Source organism: Lynx rufus, unplaced genomic scaffold (genome assembly GCF_022079265.1).
Source record: "Lynx rufus isolate CCGP_SWC_20201006 ecotype Redwood Valley unplaced genomic scaffold, mLynRuf1.p SCAF_3, whole genome shotgun sequence".
Lineage (NCBI taxonomy): Eukaryota > Metazoa > Chordata > Mammalia > Carnivora > Felidae > Lynx > Lynx rufus.
This window is the reverse complement of record NW_025814845.1, coordinates 94063885-94081503: the sequence shown is the minus strand read 5'-3', so window position 1 is coordinate 94081503 and position 17619 is coordinate 94063885. Positions and strand designations below refer to the sequence as shown.

At 34.5% G+C, this 17619-nt stretch overlaps 1 protein-coding gene across 1 annotated transcript in view; it reads left to right on the top strand.

The window, feature by feature from the left end:
- Nucleotides 1-3897: 3897 nt before the first annotated feature.
- The window catches only part of LOC124519917 (bifunctional heparan sulfate N-deacetylase/N-sulfotransferase 4-like), a 403122-nt gene continuing 389400 nt past the window's right edge, over nucleotides 3898-17619 (top strand). Inside the window, exon 1 of the mRNA XM_047090382.1 lies at nucleotides 3898-4032. The gene's annotated coding sequence lies outside the window, so the exon portion shown is untranslated. The remainder of the gene's footprint in view (nucleotides 4033-17619) is intronic.

Below are 17619 nucleotides of genomic sequence, written 5' to 3'. Positions count from 1 at the left end.
GTGAAGTAAGTGAATATCTCACCTTCATTTAGAGATGGTAGCAGCTTTAATATTTAGCAAGAGCTGTTGCCTGGCTTTTTGACAGCCAAAAAAACAATCTCTCATTTGTTTTTTCTTCTTCTTTCCTCTCTTGTAAAGAACCAACACAGACCAGTAAGTAATCCAAGGTAGTAAAATTTACATGCAAATATTTCCTTTTGTAGACACACATTATTCTGTAGTGTATTCTACTAAGAAATGAAAGTTATCTGGTGGTAGGGACTGTGCCTTTCTATTTATTATGTTCAGGACCCAAAATAAATACCAAATAGGAGCACTGAAGATTATGGTAATAATGCCTGGAAAGTTCTTAGAATACTAATGAAATTCATTATTGGATTACAAAATAGTTAATTGAAGTCATCATCATTACAATAGTTGATTCCTTTGATGTATTGCCTCTGGGCATGATTAAAGATTTAACAATATTGGTCTTACATCCTAAGATGTGAAAAATGCCTAATCATTTGTTCAATAGTATAAGGATTATTTAGAATCAGAAAGCTAGGAAAATGCTGTCTGCATATAAATTAGCCTGACAAATTTATTTTCCAATCATAATAGCATTCTTCATTTCTAAGGAATACATATATAAAGAAAGAATATGTGCATTTTTTAAAAGCATGCAATTTAATTGCTGAGAAGAAGAGCAGAGTAGCATAACAAGAAAAACACAGATTTAAGTCTCAGAAGATCTGCATTCCACTCTCAGATCCTCCCCCTTGCTGAGTGATTTTCAGAAGGTCATACTATCAATCTGGGTCCAGATCCCTCTCCTCCTGTAAATAATGACCTCTAAGTTTGCTTCCAACTATAGTCTGCTATGTTATTCAAGTAATACTAGACAAAAATGCCACCCTAATATTGAGTTAAAGTAATATAATCCAGGGCATTTATTTCAAGGACTATTATAACATTCCCAAGAAGAGTTAACATCAATGTGATAATACTTAAACGGTATTCAGAATTTTAGGAAGGTTTTAAGATACAAACGTCAAACTAACAAAAACAGTGACTTCAAGAAAAAAATCAGAAATCACTAGTGTTTGAACATTAGATACATACATTTCATTTCCCACGATATGAGTAACATTTATTGAGCATCTACTATGCTAGGCATTGTTCCTATAAAGTGAGATCATTACAACCAGTTTAGAGAAGAAAAACTGAGATGCACACAGCTTAAGTAATTTTTCAAAGTTCAAATACCAGTAAGTGAAAGTCAAGATCAAAATCCAGACAGTCAAGCTACAGAACCCACGGTTTTCCTCTGAACTACAATATTATTTATTCTTAATGTGTGTGTGCCTGTGTTCCCACATAATCAAAAGTCAGGTAGCACAAATACTTGGTGATCATTCCTTTATAACAGTTAACAAGATTTGTTGGAATTTTGAATTTTGCTCCAGGCAGATTATCAAGGCTTATCTTACCTTCCCAAAGTATCAGTACGTATACAAACTAAGTACTAATGCCAAAAACTCCATTCAGTATTTAATTTAATAATGAACATATAGTAGACATTACATAAAATATTGAGATCATTCTTCTTTAAACAAAAATTAACATTGCATAGGCCTTTCATATTTGATCTGTGAAAGTTTTCACTTTAAAGATATATACTAGCTATAAAACACCAATAAGATCTGAGAATGCAGCTTTAGAATCAAGTTATATTATTCCTTATGTTTGGGGCTTAGCAGTCATAAAGATGGTTGTATTCTACTATGAGCCTCTATCAATGGTTACAGAAGTTTTAACATGCTCACTAGAGGAAGCTTCCCATTTGGAGTTATTCCATTTAAGCTTGCTCTTAGTTTGGCATGGTACTTCTGATTTCTAGAAAGTATTTGCATACAGATATACATTCCTAAAAGGAGTTTTACTTGGAAATTATACAGTATTATTTCCATGTTTATCCCTAATGTCTAGTAATTTCTAGATTCAAGAATGCCAATAGGATTTAAGTGTACCTACCTAGATTAATATATGTGTATAAGTGGGATTTAAAAAACTTGATCATAGCATATTTTTAATATTTCATTACAATTACACTGTCAAATTTATTTTCTCTCTTTTTAAATGAAAAGAGGGAGTTCTCAAAGGTGTAATACACTTTCTAGGACTGATCAAAGTTGGAGAAGTAAAAAGTTATTATGTTCTAAAAGCAGTTAGCTTGGAATTATAACAAATAAAAATACAGTTTAAAGGAGAAGTAAAAACTAGTTAGTGACTCCGTCTACATTTATTGGTAGGATGTATATCTACATTTATTTTCCTCTTTTTTACAAATATATGTGAATGAAAAGTGGAAGAAAAATATATTTTCTCAGTATCTCTACAGTTATTATAATTAAGCAGCATAAGATACTAATATCCTGCTTATTCAAAATAATAGAAAAAAGGGGATTAAGAATCACTTCTATAAACAGGTTTCAACAATAAAACTATACCAAGGGTAGTCTACAAATCACTACTGGTTTTATGAGATTCATCAGGATCTTGCAAGATCTCAGTGTCAAGGGAAGGAACAGCAATTGTTAAACACTATTAAAAACAGAAAATAATTAACACGTTTTTGTATATGTGATTTATCATACATCTCAAAAACTGTGCTGCTAATCTTGCTTCACTTTTTCAGGATAAGCTTCATATAAATGTTAACCCTATCAAAAAATACTATCACAGAAACATCTACAATAGTCATTGACTAAATATCTGGATACCTTGACCTCGTCAAGTTGACACATAAAAGTCATCATTGGAAAGATCAACTGTAGTTGGAGACTCCTCGTATGCAATTTACTGCAGTTTGTCAAAAGTATTAGTAACTAAGAGGAGAACATTTGGTAGAAAAAATAAGAATCTGAAGGGCTTACAGGAGTTGGGAGAGGGCAGATAAAGCTATGTTTAAACCCTAGTAATACCAAATGACATTATCAAGCCAGGAAAGCTTCTAGAACAGGGGAAAAGAAGCAGAACAGCCCATGAAGGAGACTACAAAGGACTTAGTATAGAAACAGGCATGGCCTAGGGTTCAATAGTGAGTGTTGGTGGTCAATACTGTTACCCAGGAAAGCAAATAATATAAGTGGGAAATATGTCCTTAAGTTTAGTCATATGGAAAAAATGATGTGAGAAACTGAAGGCATCAGTAAATTTAGCTGCTTTTCTTTAAGGAGTCAGAATGTTTGGTACAAAGGAATGTGGGTCACAAAGAAGACTGTAGATTTAAATACAGGAGTTACTTAGGGATATTTGCAAATTAAGGATAATGTTCCAGTAGATCATTAAAAGTTAAAAATATATGAAAATGAAATAATTCCTACTTCTGCAAGAACACTATGCTGTTCCTTTACTTATGGCTTCAGATCACAGTGATGTGTGTTGAGTCTTAGTTCTAATCTGTTTTACCTTCTTGACTATAATAAAATTATTAAAATTCTCTAAATATGAATTTTATGTCAAATAGTGATAACAATACATATACCTCAGAGTTGTTATGGATATTAGACAGGGTAATGTGTGAACTGGAACTGGCACCATGCCTGGCACTGAGTAATAAATGAATGATTGCAGGGGTACATGGGTGGCTCACTCAGTTAAGTGTCCAACTTCAGCTCAGGTCATGATCTCAAGGTTCGTGGATTTGAGCTTCATGTTGATTGTCTGTGCTGACAGCTTGGAGCCGGGAGCCTGCTTCAGATTGTGTGTGTGTGTGTGTGTGTGTGTGTGTGTGTGTGTGTGTGTGTGTCTCTCTCTCTCTCTCTCTCTCTGCCCCTTCCTGGTTTATAGGCACGCTCCCACTCTCCCTCTCTCTCAAAAATAAATACATACATACATACATACATACATAAATACATAAGTAAATAACTGCTGTCCTTATGATTCCACAGCTATAGCTGCTGTTCACTGAAAGTTCTGGAGAAAGTTCTGGAGAAACTGAAATTGAGGCGCTACACCAAAGATTCCTCACTGAGGAATGGGTTAGAGGTATGTCGTTAGGTCATCATGAATGTATCAAGCTCTAAGTAAGACACAGACACTGCCTGTGAATTATGGTTTGGTTCCAGTCCTTTATATATATAAAATGGTCTACAGACCATCTATCTAGTCATTTCAAAAAGTAGAGAATTACAAACAGGTAAATTAATAAATTTATATAGATGGTGTGGAAGAAGTAATCAGATTTCTTCAGAAGAAAAAAAAAAAAAACATTTAGGCTGTGGCCCTGGCAGCTCTATTAAATAATTTGTTTTTTACTAAACATAAGAAAATACTGGCATTATCTGACAGTACAATAAGCAACCTCCCCAAAATGTTTCACAGTGATATATATGATTCATAATTTTCATTTTTACATTAGCTATTTAAGAGATTCCTTTTCTTATAGAATCCATCCTTGAAAAAAAATCTTGGGGCACCTGGGTGGCTCAGTCGGCTAAATGTCCAACTTTGGGTCAGGTCATAATCTCACGGTTCGTGAGTTTGAGCCCCTCATCAAGCTTTGTGCTGACAACACAGAGCCTGGAGCTTGCTTCAGATTCTGTGTCTCCCTCTCTCTCTGTACTTTCCCTGCTCACGCTCTGTATCTCCCAAAAATAAAAGAAAATATTTTTTTTTTAATCTGGGCTTTATGATAGGGTGGTAAAATTAAGTAAAAGAGCTCAGTTTTTTGTAACCAAATAAAAATTATAAAGTGAAAAAATTCAGTAAATTTAAAACTATATATTTAATAATAAGATCCATAATTATTAAAAATTGAGTATTTAGAATTTAAAAGTCAGTCTTTTCATGCAAAAGATGAAATTAGTTTAGGTCTAAGTAATAATGAGAATTAAGTTAATATTTAATTATCGTTGAGTATAATTGTATGTAATTAGTAAACAAGGGGACTCAATGCAGTGTAAGAATAATTTAAATAGCAAATGAAGTGACAGAAACTATAATAAAAATATACTGAGGTTCCCACCATAAACCAGGGAATAAGATATGGAATGATACCAAAATTAAATGCTATATTCTGTTAATAAGCTATAATACCTATCAAGAGCCAGATATTAGTTAAGAGAAAACAGACTTAGACAACAATAGAAAAAATTCAGTACTGGACTGTGGAAAAACTGCCTGATAACATAGAAATATCTAACAAATAATTGGAAATAATTAGTGAAGGGTGAAGCAGCCTTAAGAATTCTCCAAGTCTCTCTCTCTGATAATAACTGCACACATAACTTCTTTTCTTTTTTTAAGAGGTATTTATTTACTTACTTTTAAGTAGGCTCTACACCCAACATGGGGCTTGAACTCACAACGCTGAGACCAAGAGTCGAATGCTCTACCGACAACCAGTCAGCCACCCCTGCACACAATTTCAATTTGGCGCATCAAAGGCAAAAGGTCACATTTACATGTCTTTTGGCCTTACAGTTATTTCTGCATTTGGAATAGAACAATAGGCTGTGTAGTTTCATATGAAGTCACATTTTTGGACCAGATAAAGTGATATTTAACCAAGCCTCATTTTTAAACAGTTTTTATTTTGACTGGTATAGAGTCAAACCACATAGGTTTCATATTTTATTTCCTTCAAATCATTAGTTCAAAGTCCTCTCTCATTATATGTAAGTTATTCCTTTTTTCTTGCATCTCTTGAAATTCTTGACCATTTCAGTATCCAAAGTCAAATTATTTTTGAATATTTTACCTATTTTAAGTAACTCAAACATGTAAATAGTAATATCTGTAATATAAGTATATTTTGCTAATATGCATAATATTAAAGAAACAAATTCATAAAGTACAATATAGAAGACAGAGATACAATCATACACCTTTACTACTAATCATTGACAAGTATGAGTTTTTCATGTATACCATTATAATCCAACTTATGAAGTTCTTGCTTTCAAAAGAACACACAGTCTAAAAACAGTTATAGATGAGCCAAACTTTTGTTAACATAATATAAGGATGAGACTGTAAAGAGGGAATGAAATATATTAACAGAAAATTACATAAGATATCAATTCACAATTATATATCTAAATTCAAATAAGTCATTTGCAGAAGCAAAAGACAAATATATTCCATCAAAAAAAAAGGAATAAGTGGTCATGAAAATATTAAAATTTAAAACAAAGCCAGAAGGATTTGAATATGTCTGTACCACTTATGAGCTGTGAGACCTAGGGCAAGTTGTCTAACCTCTCTAAGCCCCAATATATATCTTCACCTGTTAAAAAAAATTAAATAAATAAAATAAAACCTACCACACAGAAAGCCTCTGAGGACTAATAGCCGATATATAATAAACACTGTTAAGCAAATGACTTGTTAGAGAATCATATGAGAAACTTGCCTTCCCACCCTTTTCTAATTTTCTGTGTCTGTTCTAAGCCAAATACAAAAGTGTAGCAAAGAAAATCAAGAGAGTTATGTGTGTTTGTGTGCCTATATATGTGTGTATATTCAGAAATAATATTTCTAGACCCTGTGAAGCTGGCAGGAATTGGTAGCCTTATACATATTTTTAGTGAATTATCTGAAAGTGTTAGACATTTTAACAAGTGTGTTGTACAGGTATATATCCAAATTACTAGTACATCATACAGAAACTCAGTAGAATTTTTCATATTCAATCAAATTCCCTAAGAAGTATGGAAAGCAAATTGATATAAATTGCATTTCTAGCTTTTGAAAATGTAATAAAAGACTCTAATGAATACATGCCACAGAGATTCACAATATAATATGAGTGCTTCCAGTAATAATGCACTGTAAAAGGTAACTAAAGTCAGTCTGTGCATGAATTTAACAATTCTCTTATGTGTCTAATCCTACTAAATTTAATATCATTACAAATATATTATTCAAACAGTAAAGCATTTGGATTCCCTAATCTAATTCCCCCATGATTCCAGAACTACATTTCTAAGTTCTGGGCCTTTCTGTTTTTCCCTAATTCATTTATGATGTAACACAGTTCTTTAAATTTCAAAGATAGGGGAGTATTGAAAGTGAAGGTAGAAAAAAAAAAAATAAAGCAAAAGTGGTACTGATTTGGATGGAACCACCTCAAAGGAAGAAAAAAACTTTATTTAAAATGTCCAGTGGTACGACTGCCTAGGTGGCTCAGTTGATTGAGCATCTGACTCTTGGTTTAGGCTCAGGTTATGAGCCAAGGCAAGGATGGAGCCCTACATTGGGCTCTGCACTGATAATAGGGAGCCTGCTTAGGATTCTCTTGTTCTCTCTCTCTCTCCCTCTTCTCTCTCTCTTTCTCTCTCTCAAAATAAACTTTAAAAACAGATAAAAATAAAAATAAAATATATAGTGGAGATCAATAAATAGGAAGTAAACATTATATATTGTACATATAATATATAATTATATATAATCTCTCCATATAATCGATTATAGAAAATAGTTGTATCAAAAAACCATGAAGGAGCGCCTGGGTGTCTCAGTAGGTTAAGTGCCCGACTTTGACTCAGGTCATGATCTCACGGTTTGTGAGTTCGAGCCCCATGTCAGGCTCTGTGCTGACAGCTCGGAGCCTGGAGCCTGCTTCAGATTCTGTGTCTCCTTCTCTCTCTTCCCCTCCCCAACTTGTGCTCTATGTCTCTCAAAAAATAAATAAACACAAAAAAAATTAAATAAAAAGAAAATCATGAAAATTGTGGCTCTCATAATTGAAAGAACTATTTTTATTCATCAGGTGAACTTGTGATATAATTGCTTTACAAAAATATGTACCTCTTATAATCATGCAGTTAGATTTACTCTTAGAGGATATCTTAGTCTGGGAAACCCATGGAACGGAGCCTGAAACAAGAACTTAGAAGCAAGCAGTTTTCTAGGAGTTAATCACAGGGAGCATCTGCATCTGCTCCTATCACCAGCGTCTTTAAGGGTTGTTTTGAAGGGCACTAATTGCTTTTGTTTTCAGATTACTATTCAGAATGTTGGAATAAATCCATTTATGTCATCAGCTCTGCAGAAGTGTTGAAACAGACAAGTTACAATTGGCACCAGGTGTATCAAAACTCATACAGAACTGTCCACAAAGTCTTAATTACAATTATGTGAGACAAAAAAAGATAGGCAACCCAGGCCTCTGATATTATCCACCACATGCACCATTTAAGTCTTTTTTGTCACTGAGTTTTCAAATTAGTGGCTAGTTTTTATATAAAGTTATGGGAACAAACTGTATTTGTCACTGTTTTATATTCATTGTTGTCCTCTTACGCCATACATTCTAGATTTTTCTTAGCCTGAATCAGCAATTGAGCTGTTCTAGATTGCTTTCATGGTGGGTTGATTCCTCCTTAAAGAGTCCCTCTTCTTGTTAGTGCTATGGTCACTATAAAAGCATGGAAGTACCAAGAGACAATCCAGTATAGCCCCTGAATGCTGGACACATTCCACCTTGCCCCCATTATGTACCAACCATTCTAGCCAAATAACCTAAATTTTTTCACTAATATGTCATGTCTCTGAATTTTTGTAGAGTTTATTTCCCATAAACAGACATCCATATGTCTTAGCATGACATATTAAATATAACACCATTTCCTGCTCACTAGGTTCAATTTTCATGATATAATTAAAACAGTGAGCCAGTGTGATGTTCTGCAAAATATCAGAATAATCAAGGTACTGCAGATTATTTTTGAGCAGAGAAAAGAAAGTAACATTAACCTATCCTTCGGTCAAAATAATATGTTCCTGTGTTCTTTTCACAAAATGCAAACAGCTTTGGGTCCTCTCAACTGAGGAGAGTAGAAAGAATGCATTTATCATGTTAATAGCAGTATACTCAGTGTCCAAGGCTGTCTTGATACATTTAGATAAAAATACCTCTTACAGGGCTACAAATGTGACTGGGGCTAACAACTGGTTGAAATTATGATAATCCACTACCATTTGTTACAATCCATTTGGTTTCTGCAAAACCAACATAGTTGAAATAAACATAGAAATGAGAGAGACCACAACTCTCACTTCTTTTAAGTCTAAGAAGGTAGATTAATTTCTTCCTGAGATAGATTTCTGCTTTATTTTACTATTTTGTCTGATAGCACTGGGACAGTTTCAAAGCTTTCCAGGTGTCTTTGCCCACCACAATGGCTCTCATTCCATTGTTCACAGATTTTTGCCAGCTGCTAATTCATTCCAAGTAGTCAGCCACTAGTATCACTTCTAGTAAGGGTGATCTTTATGTATATCTCTGTGACCAAGTTTTTACCTTAAATTGTAGTTTCTGTAATTTGGAGCTTAACTTGTCTACCCATGTCTGAAAAGCAAGTCTAGATAAATTCACAGATGTGAGTATAAAAGAAAAAGACACTTCTGACAAGCGCCTGGGTGGCTCAGTGGGTTAACTGTCCTACTCTTGATTTTGCCTCAGGTCATGATCTCACAGTTCATGGGTTCATGTTGGGCTCTGTGCTTAACAGTGCAGTGCCTGCTGGGGATTCTCTTTCCCTCTCTCTGTCCCTCCCCTACTTGCCCTCTCCTGCTCTCAAAATAAACAGTCATTTAAAAAAAAAAAAAAAGGCACTTCTGAAAGCAAGGACATCCAAGTTCTAGTCTTGCATCTTCACCAAGCACAGATGTTTTGCACTCAGGCAAATCACGTAAACTGTCATTTTAGCATTCTAACTACTAAAGCAGGAGGTTGGACCAGATGATCATTTCATTATTCATTGTAATATATACATTACAGCAATGTAATATGGGAGATTTTGTCAAATATCTGTAACTTTCAAGTCAGATATCTAAAACATTGCTAAAGTAGAAAAAGAGTTGCTGCATATTCATATCCAATCATTGCCATGTAAGGGATTAATATTAACAAATAATTCATATTGAATGTTTATGGTATTAAATGCTTTATATTGATTACCCGTTTTATTCTCTTTCCAAAATTCTGAGGCTGATATTATTATAATTCCCTTACATAAATGATAAAATTGATGATCAGAGAGGACAATGTGTTCAAGATTAATCAAGCTAGTAATTAACAGAAAGGGATTGCCAAAGACCATGCTCTGAGCCTCCAGATTATACAACTACTTTTAGCTGTCTACCTATTAAATAGCCTATTAAGAAAAAATGGAAATGTCGAAATCAGTTCTAGCAGTTTTTTATTTGTTCAACTCTGCCAAAGTGATGACTCTAATAGTTCTAGTAAGGGGGAATTTTTCTTAATTTGGCATTTATCCAGCTAGTGTTCTTTATTGTGACTGTTACTAAGTACAAATACTGATGTAAAAAAAAAAAAAAAAAAGGTGACACAAAACATTTCTACAGAACTTTCTGGAGCTTTGTGGTGGAGATCTTAACTTTTCTTTTTTGCAGACTATGAGAGTCAAAGACAGAGAGGAAAAAAAAAGGAAGCAGTTAAAAAGAAGATCTTTGCAACCTCTCCAGAATTTCTTGATTACTTCTCATCTGGTCTAATTTTTCCCTGATGAGAAGCTGTGCTTGAGAGTAATAAGTACTGCATGAACTAAATACATCACACTTGACTGTCTGCATAATGGCACTGGTGGAAAGGAATCAAATGGATTTAGGTTTCATCAACCTGCAGCTATTGATTTTTCAGCTTTCCATGAGCAGCAAAATGGAGTTAGCAAAAACCACTTTTTGCACTCAAAAGAGTGAACAGCAAGGGAATACCAAGCCATACTTGAATATAATGTGCATTTCTTAAACAGACTGCAATTCGCCCGACTCCTTCAACAGTAATAGCACACCTCTACTTCACAAATAACACACAGAGGTATTTTGTTAATGTTATAGTACTGATAATCTGAAGTTACACCATTCATCATAAATTTAAAATTCATTAATCAGCAGATCTTATCTTTAGGTAGGATATATCTTGTATCTTTAAAAATATACACAGAAGGAATGATTTTGAAAAAAATATTTTCTGAAAGAGGTATAGTAAAAGCTATGCTTCAGTTTGACTCTGAACACTTATTTGAAGATCTTAAATGCCTCACTCTATCAAAAAATAAAATAAAAAACATTAGATAACATAGCACATATTTGCCCCATTACAATATATTTTGGAAAAACTAACTGGCCCATTTTCTGTGATTTTTTAAAAACACTATTATAAACCAACAACAAATGGTTGTATTTTTTCCCATTTAAATCTATTTTATATCAGTTATGAAAGGGCAAAAGAGGAGTTTGTTTTTGTTTTTTTTTTGCAAGCGGGAAAATTAGAGTAAACCTCATTTAAAGTATGCTTGGCTTTCTGAAATTCACCTTTTTCATTTCTTACATCTTTTTTTTTAATTCTATCCAAATTATTTAATTCTCAGAAACAAGCAGGCATATTTACTTATTAGTTACAAGCTTATCACATGAAATTAAACACCAGGATGTGCAGTAATTAGAAATCACCTCACCCTGGAAAATGGGATGATGACGGAGTCCTTGAATCAGTAGAGGTTAAAACTGCATGTTCAGAGCACCTTTGTATAAACCTGAAAAAGGCTTCTGATTAGAGATATTGTATGAACGGCACTACAATTAAAAGTTATATTTAATCTAGCAGAGTTTATTTTAAGCACTGTGACCTTAGAACTGTATCATATAAGTAGAATAATTTGGCAAAAAATAATACACAATGCCCTTTCCTCAACTTTGTCTTGAGTTCAAACATTTTTCAAGGAATCATTTAGTATTAGTAACAATATTAATATAAAATACATATAAATTATGAGGCATAACACACTAATATAAAGGACCATGGCAATTATGAGTTGTTTAAATAGGAAAAAAGGTTAAGCCTGACCACCTTATCACCTTATGGATAAGTAAATATAGATACAGGATGCAAAATCTGAAACTATAGAAGTAAAAGCAAGTATCTGTCAATATTCTTATTTGCAGTTGGGACTATACCTCTAAGCATAATAACAAAAAGAGAAATAATCTAGAACCTGACTCAGCTAACACAAGATAGACATTCTCATTATAAAAATGTATGTGGAATAATACATAAAAATAAACTTAATGGATACCTGTTTATCATTAATGGTATCATCCCTTAAACAAATCAAAACAGAATAAAGGTACTGGATTTATGACAGAATCTCCAGGGACATTATAAACACAATTTACTAATCCTTATTCTTATTTCCTAATATAAATAAAACTCACATATCTCTTCTAATATCTTCTCTTCCCCAATAGAAACCTGAAAGCATTTCTTACACACACATTTCATTTCCTGAATGGTGGTGGAGGTCAGAGGGAATTACTAGCTTTGCTACTATCATCTATACTTGTTAGCAGCCTCCACACCAAACCACACTGTGGACTACTGGTCTAGTTACATAGATTTGCACATGATAAGATTCTAGAACATGAAGTAAAAGAGGATCACAGTTCAATACAACCCAACAAGTCTACTAAAATTACTAAATTTTTAGAATTCTGAGAATTTGTCAAAGAAGAGATAATGATGAAAAATGAGATAAATTAACAAGCTGAAATGAACAAAGTGATTAGAATGCATGTAAAGATCACGTGCAAGAAAAAAGACATTGGAAGGTAATTAACACAAAGCCGTATTAAAATCAAATTTAGATTCATAAAGAACTGAATGCTACAAAAAATAAAATCAGAAAACTAAAAGAAAAGTTGAGAACCACTCATAGCATGTGAAGTAAAGAAACAAGATAAAAACAATAGCTGAGAAGTTGTTAGAAATCCTGAAATGGTGATGCAACATCTAGAAGTAACCAGAACTAACAGAGCAGAAACAATAACCAAATTAAAACAGATTTTTAAAAAACAGTGCTTTTAAAAAGAACTAAAACTTATAAATGGTAATAGCTCATTGATATTTCTCAAAGTAAAAATAGGTCACCACCCTTAAAATAGGTGGAATTTTTTTTTAATTTTTTTTAACGTTTATTTATTTTTGAGACAGAGACAGAGCATGAATGGGGGAGGGGCAGAGACAGAGGGAGACACAGAATGGGAAGCAGGCTCCAGGCTCTGAGCCATCAGCCCAGAGCCTGACGCGGGGCTCGAACTCATGGACCGCGAGATCGTGACCTGAGCCAAAGTGGGCCGCTTAACCGAGTGAGCCACCCAGGCGCCCCTGGAATTTTTTTAATCAAATAATCTAGAAGTATTCAGACAGAAAAACTAACCAAACAAAAATCAGGAGTGGCCAAAGATTTCACAACAATATTTAGTGGTGGAAGATCATTTTTGTTTTCTAATACTGAGAATTTTTCCTAGGCTATCAAGGTAATAAGGTAGAGACCCCAAAATTTGGAGACAGCAGCATGGGAATATTAACACCATGGAATATACAAAATACAATTCACAAGTGGTATTTCAAAAACACAACTAAAAATCATCACATGAGCACTTAAATAAGTTTTCTCTAAGTAATTTTTATACATAATTTTATAAAACTTATTGTAAACATTAAATCTGAAAGATAACTTCTGAAAGTGAAGATAGAAAACCACAAAATTCCTGACAAAACAAGTCTAATAAACTGATATGTACATATGTATATGTGTGTGTGTGTGTGTGTGTGTGTGTGTGTGTATACATCTCAAATCAGGTAGATGATGTAAGAAGATAACAAGAGGGAAAATTGCTCATTTCACTTGGGTTAATGCTAGCTACTTCCACACAAGATCTCATTCCTGTTAATCCTTTAGATGACTCCTTCCTTGACCACAAATCTTTTATAACTACAACTTGAGAAGTCATCTTAAGACCATAGGGAAAGACCAAGATAATATTAGTGACATTGGCCCCCTTGGACTTCTCTAAACTAACACCAGCCATGACATACTTCCAGATTTGTTTTATAAGAAAAATAAACTCCTATTTCTATAAGTAAATATAATTTAATTTTCAATTACTTATGGTAAAATGCAATCTCAACTTTAAGACATCACTAAATCCTTACTCACTCTTAAAACTCCTAATAAAAAACTGATTTAGCACATTACATCTAGCAATGAGTATAAGTATAAAATGACCACTAGTGAAATTTAAACCACTACGTACACTACCTTTTTTTTCTAGATTTAAAATATATACTGGAGCACCTGAGTAGCTCACTCAGTTAAGCATCCGACTTCGGCTCAGGTCATGATCTCCTGGTTCATGGGTTCGATCATTGTGCACGGCCATGTGCTGACAGCTCAAGCCTGGAGCCTGCTTCAGATTCTGTGTGTGTATCTCTCTCTCTGCTCCTCACCCGCTTATGCACGCACGCACACTCTCTCTCACATAAAAAAATAAAATAAAATAAACCTTTAAAAAAATTAAAAATAGAACCACCATATGATCCAGCAATTCCACTGCTGAGTATTTATCAACATATATATATACACATATATACACATATATATGTGTGTGTGTATATATATATATATACATACACATATACACATATGTGTGTATATATATATATATATATATGCACACCCAAGTTCAGCGCAGCATGATTTACAATAATAAAGACATGGAAGCAACCAAAGTGTCTTTATGTGAATGAATGGCTCAAGAAGATGTGATACGCATAGATACACATACACGCATGTGCACACCACTCAGTGTAATGCTATTCGGCCATAAAGAAGAACAAAATCTTGCTGTTAACAACATGGATGGCCCTTGAGGATGTTATGCTAAGTGACATAAGTCAGAGAAAAGGCAAATGCTATATGACCTCACTTATATGTGGAATTAAAAACCAATAAAACCAAGTTTATAGGTACACAGAACAGATGGGTGGTTGCCAGACATGGAGGATGAGGGAGGGTAGGGGACAAAATGGGTAAAGGAGGCAAAAAAGTACAAAGTTCTATTTATAAAATTAAAAAGTCATGGGTATGTTATGTACAGCATGGTGACTACAGTAAATAATCCTGTACTGCATATGTGGAAGTTGCTGAGAGACATTAAAAGTCCTCATCACAAGAAAAAGCAATTTTTTGTAGCCATGTAATGTGACAAATATTAATTTGACTTACTGTGGTGATCATTTCACAAATATACAAACATGTTGTAAAATTGAAACTAATATGTATCAATTATACTTAAATAATTAATAATTATCACTATTATCAGTTAAATTTTTATATACATTGCAAAATACTAGCTGCCAGTTCTCCTAAGAAAGGGCCAAATTGAACCAAATCTCTGTCTTGCTTCTCTGTTCCTTGAGTGTCCTACCTCTGCAGGACTCATTTTCTAGTCTGGAGACATGATGCAAAAAAAAAAAAAAAAAAAAAAGTTTTAAGTAGTTTCTATACTCAACATGGGGCTTGAATTTACAATCCCAGTATCAAGAGTAGTATGACTGAGTCAGTCAGCCACCCCCATGATGCAAAATTTTATCAATTTCACCTTTCAATTCATTAATTAAATGTTTTTATTTTATCCAAGTCCTTTTTCTCTTTCTCTCATTACTGAGCTGAGCACTTACTATAATAATATAATACCTTCTCAACTCTTTATATGGCAATTTGTTTTACTTAATCTTCTACTTTGTGCACTGGCTTCCTTTTAACAATTTTCTAATTTGTTGGTTTTGGCCACTCGCTTTTCATGTTAGTGGCTTTTCTTAAACATCTGATAGTCCTTTACTGTCCTATTACATTTAATATTGAGACACTTGAGGTTGACAGGAAGCTCTCCATATAGAATTGGTTGACTGGACGCCTTTACAGTGGGAAGATCTGCAAGGAGTCTGTCTTCAGTGGCATCCTATTTCCTGCTGCAGGACACATACCAGATTGCAGTGTTTATGCCCTGAGAGGGTGGGAAATGGCTACTTGGTTTCTACTTTTTACTAAATTCTGTTTATGGCCTCAGGCCTGGTCATGCCCTTTTCTATGCTGGTAGTTCCCAAGTATTGTGTTTCTCCAGAAGGCAAACCTTTAGAGCCAGACCTTACACCCAATTTAAAGCAGAGAGTCTAGGGGCGCCTGGGTGGCGCAGTCGGTTGAGCGTCCAACTTCAGCCAGGTCACGATCTCGGGGTCCGGGAGTTCGGGCCCCGCGTCGGGCTCTAGGCTGATGGCTCAGAGCCTGGAGCCTGTTTCCGATTCTGTGTCTCCCTCTCTCTCTGCCCCTCCCCCGTTCATGCTCTGTCTCTCTCTGTCCCAAAAATGAATAAACGTTGAAAAAAAAAAATTAAAAATAAATAAATAAATAAATAAAGTAGAGAGTGTAGTTCTGGTATCTACCTGACTTTAGCAAGGTTTTCAATTAATTTTTAGTTTCCCTTTTGCAGTTTAAGGGAATAGCTGGTAGCAGTTTACTGGAGAATCCCTCAAGAGTCCTGTCAACACTGAGAGAGGCCCACATGAAGGCCCTCCTTGGAGTGAAGTGTCTGTAAGGTCAATGACTTATTTACGGTCTTGTGGTCTCTTCAGAGTGGAAAGGCAATTCAGATAGAGGTACAGTAGACTGTGAGTACTCAGGCAAAGGAGGGCAGAAGGGAGTAGTAACAGTCACCTCAGTCTAAATAGTCTTTTTTTTTTTTAAGGTATCTCTTGGGTCTTTAACTTTTCATTACTCTTTTGCTATGAATCTTTCAATGAAATTATTATTCTGTAATCCTGAAGTCTTTTGGAAACTTACGCATGCCCATCAAAATAGGTTTCTCATTGCATCTGTCTGATTTGGGTATTCTCACTTTTAAGTGCACTCCTCAGATGAAAAACCTTATCTAATTGGAATGCTTCCTGTAAAGGCCATTGTAATTCTGGGACCATGGTTCTTAGCAAAGGAAGCAGGTATGCCAGAATGTGGTGTGCTCAGTTCTTTGAAACTTGAGGATCCCATTTCTTTGGCTAAGCCTTGGGTCTCTTGGCACATACCTAAGATGGATGTGCCACTGGGTTGGGGATTTTATAGTATTTTACAGTGTACCTATCAGCACAGAAATTTTCTTGAGGTTAGCTAGTGACCCAGTATCAACCTAACCCATTCCATGACCAACTTATCCTAGCACAGGAGTTTACAGTTAGGTGGCAAGTGCTCTAATAACTTTTAAATGCTTGACACCTGGCCACTAATTTTGTGGCTTTGGCTTCTGATATTTGCATTACCAACAGACCTGTTATGCCTTTCAAGAGATGACTTATTTACAGTGAGCTTTTAATACTCTAATGTATGCCTACTTAGATTTTGATATGCTATTGATTAAAACAGTCTGGATTTCCTACCTTATATCCCCCCCCCCAAAGACCCCCCACAGCAGTTCATACTGTGCACTTACTCTGTGGCTTTGAAGTTACCTAAAGGCTGTCATTTTCCTTTCCAAAATTCAGGAGTACCAATTATTTCCCTTTGTTGAAACAATTCTCCCTAATAAAACCAGACTTCTTGTTTCTGAGATCCTTCAGATGCTCCCTGAGAAGCTTACCTTATTGATGAGATTGGCCACAAACCCAAATATTGTGGCCTACTAAGTCTCACCATGAAAATCTGGATTCTCTCACACTCCAATTTTTTATCCAGAAGGATTAGGGTAAACAAACTTCAAACGTTCAGAACGCAAAAT